At 44.1% G+C, this 9,021-nt stretch overlaps 1 long non-coding RNA gene across 1 annotated transcript; it reads left to right on the top strand.

Annotated features, from left to right (window-relative positions):
* Positions 1 to 1,831: 1,831 nt before the first annotated feature.
* Positions 1,832 to 3,084, top strand: LOC122143805. The gene is made up of 2 exons (XR_006159374.1): positions 1,832 to 2,744; positions 3,039 to 3,084. It is a non-coding gene; the product is annotated as an uncharacterized LOC122143805 (long non-coding RNA).
* The last annotated feature ends 5,937 nt before the right edge of the window (positions 3,085 to 9,021 follow it).

Raw genomic sequence — 9,021 nt, 5'->3', positions numbered from 1 at the left:
GATTGATGCAGCAGAATCTAGGGCACTCTATCTGGCCCAACACGTCCAACAGCTGTCGGGTGGTCAGGGATGTTATGCCCATTTTCTCAGTTCAGGAGCTACAGCTGAGTCAAGAGCAAGACCCTTGCATCTCTAAGGTGTTGCCTTTCGTTGTAGCCAGGAAGCGACCATCTAGGCGGGAAAGGAATGGCGCTGATTCGAAAGTCCTCAGATTGTTCAAGCAATGGGACAAGTTGGAAATTCATGACGGGATTTTGTATCGGGTGACGAAAGATCCCGTGTCCAAGCAGAAAAGATCTCAATATGTGTTGCGGTGTGAATCTCAAGGATAAGACCCTGATGGGCGTACATGATCTGGCAGGTCATCAAGGTCAGGGACCGCACTCTTTCGCTGGTGAGGCAGCGAGTTTTACTGGCCTGATATGGAAAGGGATGTGAGGGCACATGTCAGATGCTGTCAGAGGTGTGTGTTTGGGAAGTCACCAGAACCTGCTGCTCGTGCGCCTTTAGAAAGCATCAAGAGCTCTGCACCGATGGAGTTAGTGTGCATGGATTTTTGGTCGGCAGAGGACGGTAAGCAGCGTTCTGTGGATGTTCTAGTGGTCACTGACCATTTCACCAAAACTGCCCATGCATTCCCTTGTGCCAATCAGACGGCTAAGCAAGTCGCCAAAAAGCTCTGGGACAATGTGTTCTGTGTTTACGGTTTCCCTGAGAGAATACATTCCCGATCAGGGCACCAATTTCGAGGGCAACCTAATTGCAGAACTCCTTCGTCTGGCCGGTGTCAGAAAATCACATACGACAGCTTACCACCCCATGGGCAATGGAGGAACAGAGCGATTTAATCGCACTTTGGGTAACATGCTTCGGACCCTTCCTCTTAAGGAAAAACACCAGTGGCCACAACAAATTCAGACCCTCACGTTTGCCTATAACGCAACCGTTCATGAGACTACAGGTTATGCTCCCTTCTTCTTGATGTTCGGGCGTGTAACTAGATTGCCAGTGGATTATTTTTATTTAAGCGGGCTTTAAATGACCCAGGGATTGTTGACTATAGCTCATATGCCAATTCCCTGCTTTCTTGCCTCAAAAGTGCTATGGAAATCGCCCAGAAACATTCTTCCACTGAGCAACAGCACCAGGCCCGGCAATACAACAAACGTGTCAGGGGTACCTACCTCCTTGTGGGTGATCGAGCTTTGGTAGCTAATAAAGGAGAGAGAGGGAAGAGGAAGTTGGGCTGACAAATGGGAGGATGGATTGTACACAGTTGTTGGTGCAAACCCCCGATATCCATGTCTACAAAATACAGGACGTTGAGGGACACACAAGAGTTGTGCACAGGAATCTTTTGTTGGAGGTCAACTTCTTGCCACTCTCTGGGATGGATGAGAGCCAGGATACTCATGCAAACGATCAATCTTTGGTCTGCGAGGAGTCTGATCAGGAGGACTATGATTGTAGTGATACAACCTCAACGTGTGGGTTATTGACTCAAGATGACAGTGCACAGAACCTGTCAAATTCTGAAGATGGTGAGAATCTTGCAGTTTTGTCATCTGAAGTCCCATCTGAATCTGAGTCAGCTGATTCAAAAGAGCTGGACCAATCTAGTTCAGTGCACAGTCCTGTTGGTGCCATTGCTGATTACCCACCCATTTTCACTTGCACCACAATCAGATATTTCACACTCACCACATGTTGACGCATTAGTTCACGCGACCCGCACACACGCACTACAGCTGACGGTCTTGTTAGAACGCGTGCAGGAAGAGTAGTGAAATCAGTGAACAGACTAATAGAATCGATGGTTCAGAAAACCATTTCTAAGGGGTTCAAACATTTTGTTTGGTAGCTGGTTCTAGTCACTTGTTTTTGCAGAGATGAGTTTTGATATATATATATGTGTGTTTTGGACTGTGTTATGAGCATTGATACTTGCAAATGTCTGTGAGACACAATTTTTTTTGGGGGGGCCAAGTGTTGTGTGGCGTATCAGGCGTCGCATGGAGCTACGGGGATTCAGAGACTTGATCAACCTCTTTCTTCCCTGAACCTTGTATGTGAGGTGGCTTCTAAGTTGACTGTAGACTAGGTCTTCCTTTTTTTTTCTCATTTGGGCCAGATGTGTCAGTATCAGACGTATTATATGTTCTTTGCTAGTCCCGAGATTCCAATTAATCAGGATGTTGGTGAATTTCAGGAGGGGAGAATGTAACCAGGGTGAAATTATATCTTTTCTTTTACGGTTGGAATGTCACCAAATCCTGATGAACATTGTTTTCTATATGTTTTAGATGTGTTTTATTACCAAGATTTATGCCTGTATGTTGTATTCAGACCATAGTGTTAATACCGGTACTGTCACTTTAAGAGGTCACAGGCTTTGTGGCGTCATTCGCGTGCCTTTTTCAGTCTGCGCCAGGCTAATTGAGAGGAGGTAATGCATCATCTTGCTCGTCAGTTTTAAACACTTATTTTGGTTTTTGGACGATGCAAACTTTGATTTATGCATTTATAAATGTTAGTTTTGAGGTTGTGAGCATGCAGTTCATGTGTCAATTGATTTATAAACTTTGTAAATGGACCTTTTGCAAGCTTTAAAATAGACGTTTCCACGTGCTAGTCTACAGGGTTTTCTGTATGTTTATCTGCTAACAGGAGATTGAGATCTGTATGCTACGTGGAGGAGACTGCATGTGACAGAGCCTTATGTATTTTTTTGTTCATTTGTACAGGTATGTGTATAATGTTCATTATAATTTGTCTGACATAGTGGTTATATTTGTTATATTAAACATGTAAAAAGAAGTCCATGTTAATTACATTGAGTATTTTATGATTTATTTAATTTTCACATTTTGTTTGAAAAGTATTTTTGCTGATAATGCTGAGGGTTTTTATCAGTTTTCTCGTATATGAATGTGCAGTCTGCGCCAGGCTAATTGAGAGGAGGAGATTGAGATCTGTATGCTACGTGGAGGAGACTGCATGTGACAGAGCCTTATGTATTTTTTTGTTCATTTGTACAGACAAATCTGCTGTTCCGTCGTCATCAAAAGAGCAAACGGCAATTGGTCAAGGTCTGGGTCTTTCCTTTTATTCATCACAACAAGAACACAACGCAGAAAATACAAGGGTTAATGGACGTGCATTCAACCTATTTCAAAACTGTTAAAGACAGCACGCCCGTTACTTTGCTGACCCCACCCCTCTCTTCTGTGAGGTGACGAACCCTGCTCTAAGACTGTTTACTAGCCGCAGAACTTGCTAACTAGCACATTATTAGGAACATCGATTGCAAAGATTCATAAAAAACCATATACTCACTTCTTCTGTTGGTGAAGCTGGATCATGAATGATTTGCGCGAACATAAACGCATTTAGTTTGATCGGGGCACATTCCCTTCAGAAACAAACATAATCCACTGCGTCTTCAGCGGCTCAGATGTCGGGTGTAAATGACGACTGCTATGTTCATTATTACATCCAACAACAAAACACCTCAATCGCTTAGGAGACAATCTTGTCTACATCTGCTCCAGCGGTGAAACAATGTTGGACTGATGACAGCTCACTCAGGGCGGAGCTAAGGTAACTATCGTGGGAGGGGCCTTCATCCGTGTGATGTCACACAGACAAGGAGCTGAGAATGGCCTGATTTGCAAAAGGGGATATTAATTTTAGGGATTAAATTAAAACCACTGTGTGGATTTTATCATTATAGGGTAGATGTGTACACACACTGCCAAAACACTTTTATGTTAAACAACATATAAAAGTGAAATTAGCATCCTATGACCCCTTTAAGCAATGCAAGCGCTACTTGTCTGCTGCTGTGAATCTCTTTCAGCCGTCTGTTATCTTCACTGCACTCAGGGACCTTTAACAGATAAAACAGATACAAGATGATGCAGGTGATGTGAATAATGCAGATCTAAGAAGTAACTGAAACCCGTAAAGGAGATTTATAATGTAAAAGAACCAATATATGCCACAATCTACGACAACAAGTGCAAATTGTGAGCTTGCTGTCAGTTATTATAAAATTATTTTACAATTATAACACAATTATTGTTTTATTTTATTTTTTTGGTTACCCTTCTTCCTAACAGAAGCATAAGTTGCATCCCAACTCCAGCATCAGCATCTGAAGAACACAAAACATCAATAATAAAATAATGATAAAATGTAAGATTTATATATTTCTTCAATGAGCCAGATGACTTTAGGAGTCAGTAAAAGAGATAGTTCACCCACCAAAATTAAAATGTTCATAATTTTGCACACCTCTGCATTTCTTTACTTTTGTTATGACTTCTGAGTGTCACATCATTTGAAAAAAAAAAAGCAAAAAAAAAAAATAAGAAAATAAAATATAATATAATAATTATATATATATATATATATATATATATATATATATATATATATATATATATATATATATAATGAATAGTTGTTGTTGAGCTGAGCTGCAGACCACACCCTTTCAGCTAATTAGTCACCAGGTGGGAAGGATCTAGTGATTAAGGGAATCAGAGTCACTCACAGGATGAAAAGTAGGTTGGCAAGATGTGTGGAGAAACTGAGCCTGGAAAGTGATACTGCAGGACTAAAGCTTGTTTGAACAAGGAAGGAGTCGGTGAGCATTCGTTTGTGCAGTGTGGTGGATTTTGACATTTAAGTAAATCATGGTATTATACTTAGGCGAAAAATGTGTATAAAAAAGGAAAATGTTATGAAAATTATGTGTTTGAATTGTAAGCTAAAGTGTTATATATTTAACATCATGAAGGTATAGTTAAAAGCAATGTATTGTAAAGGTTTTTACGGGTAAAAGCTGAAAGTATGGAAAAAAGTATCTTCAATTTTAAAGCAGTAACATCAAAATTTTAAAATCATTTGAGTAGTGCTTTAAAAGTGTTTTCAATTTATTTAGGTGCTCTAGATATGGGGTTTCTCTTTCCATTTATTTTCAAGACTAATTTCTAGTGTTTAAATTTTAAGTATTTGATCCTGGGTTGTGATGCTTTATTATGGGTACTTGGGCTTATTGTTTTTTCTTGACCTACTTGTGTTTGTGTTTAAGTTTTTTTTTACCTGCTTTTGGCCAAGATAGCTTTCAAATAAAAGAAAGAATTGATTCCTGGTCATTGAGTAAAATCCAGTCCAAACCTTCAGAAGCAAGCATACCCTTTCAAGTGGGGGAAACTGCAGTGTTGAACTTAACTAGAGTGAGGGAACTTGACAGTAAAAAACTGCTGTGAAGACTGGAACAGAGAATCCTGAACAGCAACCAGCCAGGCCTGATAAAATGGGAAATCATCTCACCCAATCCTGCTGAAAAGAAGATGGCTGACACAAAGACACTGGAGCAGCTAAAAGGCAGTAGGACATCCGCAAAGCGACAATTCTCACGGCTGGCTAACAATGTAGTCCGAATGCATGCCATCACACCTGAAGAACATGGAAAAACTGGTTAAGAGGGCAAAAGAGCTGCATGCGCAGTTGAAGTGTTGGGCTCCTCTTGCTGAACGGAAAGATTTCCAGCTGCGGGCAGGGATCTCGAGCAGATAATCCACTAACCTAACCAAAATAAAAGCAAACATCATACACTTAAAACACAAAAAAGACGCCGAAAGAGTTGTGGGTGCAGCTTCTATCAGCTATCCAACAGCAGCCATTAGACTAAGGCCTACTTCCCTCCCCAAGTTTACTGGCATCAGGCGAGACTTTCATCACTGGAAAAGGGACTGGGAGGCCCTCCAGAGGCAAGGAGAACCCACTGGTTCAAAAGAAGTCAAAAAGTTTCAGCTTCTTGACAGCTTGGATGAGAAAGTAATGAGAGATCTTCGATTGATGACCTATAACACAGCAGATGACATTTTCCGTGTCCTAGAGAATCGGTTTGGAAGCCAAATTGCGATCGCTATTGAAATAGTAGAGGAGCTCCAGAGACTTCCAGCTGCCAAATGTCACCAGCCCAAGAAAATTGTTGAGCTCATCCAAGCCGTGGAGAAGGCCCTTGAAGACCTGAGTGACCTGGGTGACACTGGCGCCTTAAGGAATCCTCTGGTGACAAAGTCAATTGAAAGTAAGCTTCCAGATGCACTGAAGAAAGAGTGGCTTCTCTATGCAGCTGAGAGAAGCAGTACTGACCCAGAGAAGCACTTTGACTATCTTCTGGCCTTTCTCAAGAGTCAAGAGAGCATCTACGAACAGCTGGATCAATTGAGGAATGAAGAGCCACTGAGGAAAGAAAACCGACCTGAGCAAAGGCAGGCTAGGACCAGAGCATTAATCCAGTCAAGTAACAATCTCTCAGGATGTGTCATCTGTGGGGACATCAAGCATAAGAAGAAACTGTACTTCTGCAAAAGGTTCCGTGTCCTCAAGCTCACAGAGAAGAAGGACGCAGTGCGGAAGCTGGGAGCCTGCTGGAAATGTCTGGAGGTCCATGACGAGGGTAGTCACTGCAAAACTTTGTTTCTGTGCAGAAATCCTGATTGTAGAGAGCAGAGAGTTACAGACCATCACTACTATCTGTGTCCCAGTGCTGAGGGATCCAGAGACAGTACGGCTCAGAGGAGGAGGAAAACCACAGTGGGAAGTGAGAGCTGGAGGAATTACACCGAGGCCCAGGAGGAATTCTTCAGAAAACTCCTACCTGAATTAGCCCAACAATGTCGGGACGCATTCTGTATCACAGCAGCGAGCACCTCCCATATTGCAAAGAGTCATTCAAGTCTTCTGGTAGAGAGCGGCCTAGCAGAGTGGCCTGTCATTATGATGCTGTTGGAGGTAACCGCAAATGCTGGGCAGAAAATTGGTACCTCCTGAAAATTCGGGTCAACACCTTAAGAGGCACTCTCAGATCCCACCAGCTGGTTTGCTATGGCCTAGACAGCGTTGCAGACATTCAAAGACATGTGTCAGCCAAAAAACTGCAAGAGTTCTTCCCCGACATTCCACTCAGTGACTTGGCAAGGCCAAGGGAGATCCACCTCCTTGTAAGTCACAAGGAAGGCCAGCTGGCTCCGCAGAAAGTCCGCGCGGTGGGGGACCTTGTGCTGTGGGACGGACCAATGGGAAAGACAGTTGCTGGCACCCATCCTGAGTTGTTTGAGGTGGTAACTGTATCAGCCCACACATCGAGAACGCATTTCGCAAGGTCTATGAGAACTGCTGCGGTAAAGTATGAAGAACACATCTGCGTGGGCCCTATTAATCGTCAACAAAGCCAGCAACTTCAGGGATTCAGTTGTGGAACTACTACATCTAGCTTCCTCGAGTGGTGGAAATGGGATAGTATCGGCGCTGGCTGCATCCCGAAATGTGGGGGTTGTCGCTGTGGAAATTGTCAGCCAGGCGGCAAAGAGATGACCCTCGCTGAAGAAAGGGAGCTGGAGGTGGTAAAGAATGGGCTAACATATGTAGCTGCTGATGAGCACAGTGAGAGTCCTCACTGGCACGCCAAGTACCCCTGGGTAGAAGATCCAGCCACATTACCAAGCAACAGGAGTACAGTTGAGGCAACTTTCCTCAGGACTGAGAGGCAGCTGACCAGGGAGCCGGAGAGTGGAAGGCTGCCTATGCTGCTCAAGTTCACGAGATGGTCGCAGCGCCGGGCGGCAATGAAGTTGTCTAAAGACGTCCTTCAGACATGGACTGGGCCCAGTGTGGTACATTAGCCACCTCATCGCACCCAACCCACACTCCGTCACAACTCCGGTGAGACTGGTCTGGAACAGTAGTCAGAAGTGCAGAGGGGTGAGTCTGAATGACCTCCTGTTAAAGGGCCCCGATGTCCTAAATTCTATTCGTGCTGTGCTTCTCAGGTTCCGAAGGGGAAAGTTTGCAGCTTTGGGAGACATAAGGAAAATGTACAGTTCAGTATGGCTTGAAGATCGGGAGGAGCATTTGCATAGGTTTATGTGGCGTGACTCTGAAGAGGAGGAGCTGGGCATATATGCAGTAACGAGTAAACATTGGTGACAAGCCAGCAGGTTGTATTGCTCAACTCGCCATGAGAGAGACAGCGAATCTCCCCCAGTTTAGCCATCTTGAGGAAGAGCGTCGGGGTGCTAGAGGAGGACAGCTATGTCGACGATATTTTGACCTCTCATAACAACTTGGACCAGCTCAAAAGTATCACAGAAAATGTGGAGCAGATCCTGGGAGCAGGAGGGTTCAAGTTGAAGCCGTGGGTCTTTTCTGGTGAAAGTAGGAGTGAGTCTTTAGGGAAACAAGAGCAGAAGGCTACTCCAAAGACTGTAATCCTGCCAAATCAGCTAAAGGAGGAGGACAACAAAGCTCTTGGCCTTGGCTACACCCTGGAGGATGACAAGCTTCATGTTATGGTTGGTATAAACTTTTCAAAGAGGAAGAGAACGATGAGACTTGGCCAAGACCTTCAAAAGGAAGAGGTGAGAGCTCAGACGCAAGATCCACTGACACGACGAGAGTTGCTTAGCCAAGTTTCTGGGCTGTATGACCCAGTTGGTCTGACGACACCTGTAAAGCAGAAAGGAGCCATTTTGGTTTGGAGAGCATTTCAAGAGGCCAAACACAAATGCAGTACTGTCAGGGACACTTGGGACCTTGCGCTATCAGAAAATCTTAGAGAAGATGCCATCGGCCTTTTTGAAGAATACGCTGAGCTGAGCAAAGTCAAGTTCCCTAGAGCCTTGACACCAGTGAGCGTGCCAGCTGAGCCTGATGCAATTTCCTTTTCTGATGGGAGCGATCATGCTTATGGTGCTGTCCTGTATCTGCGGTGGGACTGTGATCAAGGTCCAACAGTGAGACTGGTGGAGTCCAAAGCTAAGCTGGCTCCCCTAGACCACAAGGGGGAAGCAGTCAAGGCAGAGCTATGTGGAGCAGTATTCGCCGCCCGGTTAAAGAGGTACTTTGAGCAACATGGGTGAATTCAAGTTAAGCAGTGGTACCACTTCGTTGATAGCCAAACAGTACTTTGCTCAATTCAACGTGAGAGCTATGGCTTTCAGACCT

The sequence above is a fragment of the Cyprinus carpio genome, unplaced genomic scaffold (genome assembly GCF_018340385.1).
Source record: "Cyprinus carpio isolate SPL01 unplaced genomic scaffold, ASM1834038v1 S000006507, whole genome shotgun sequence".
In the NCBI taxonomy this organism is placed as follows: domain Eukaryota; kingdom Metazoa; phylum Chordata; class Actinopteri; order Cypriniformes; family Cyprinidae; genus Cyprinus; species Cyprinus carpio.
This window is presented reverse-complemented; position numbering and strand designations above follow the sequence as displayed.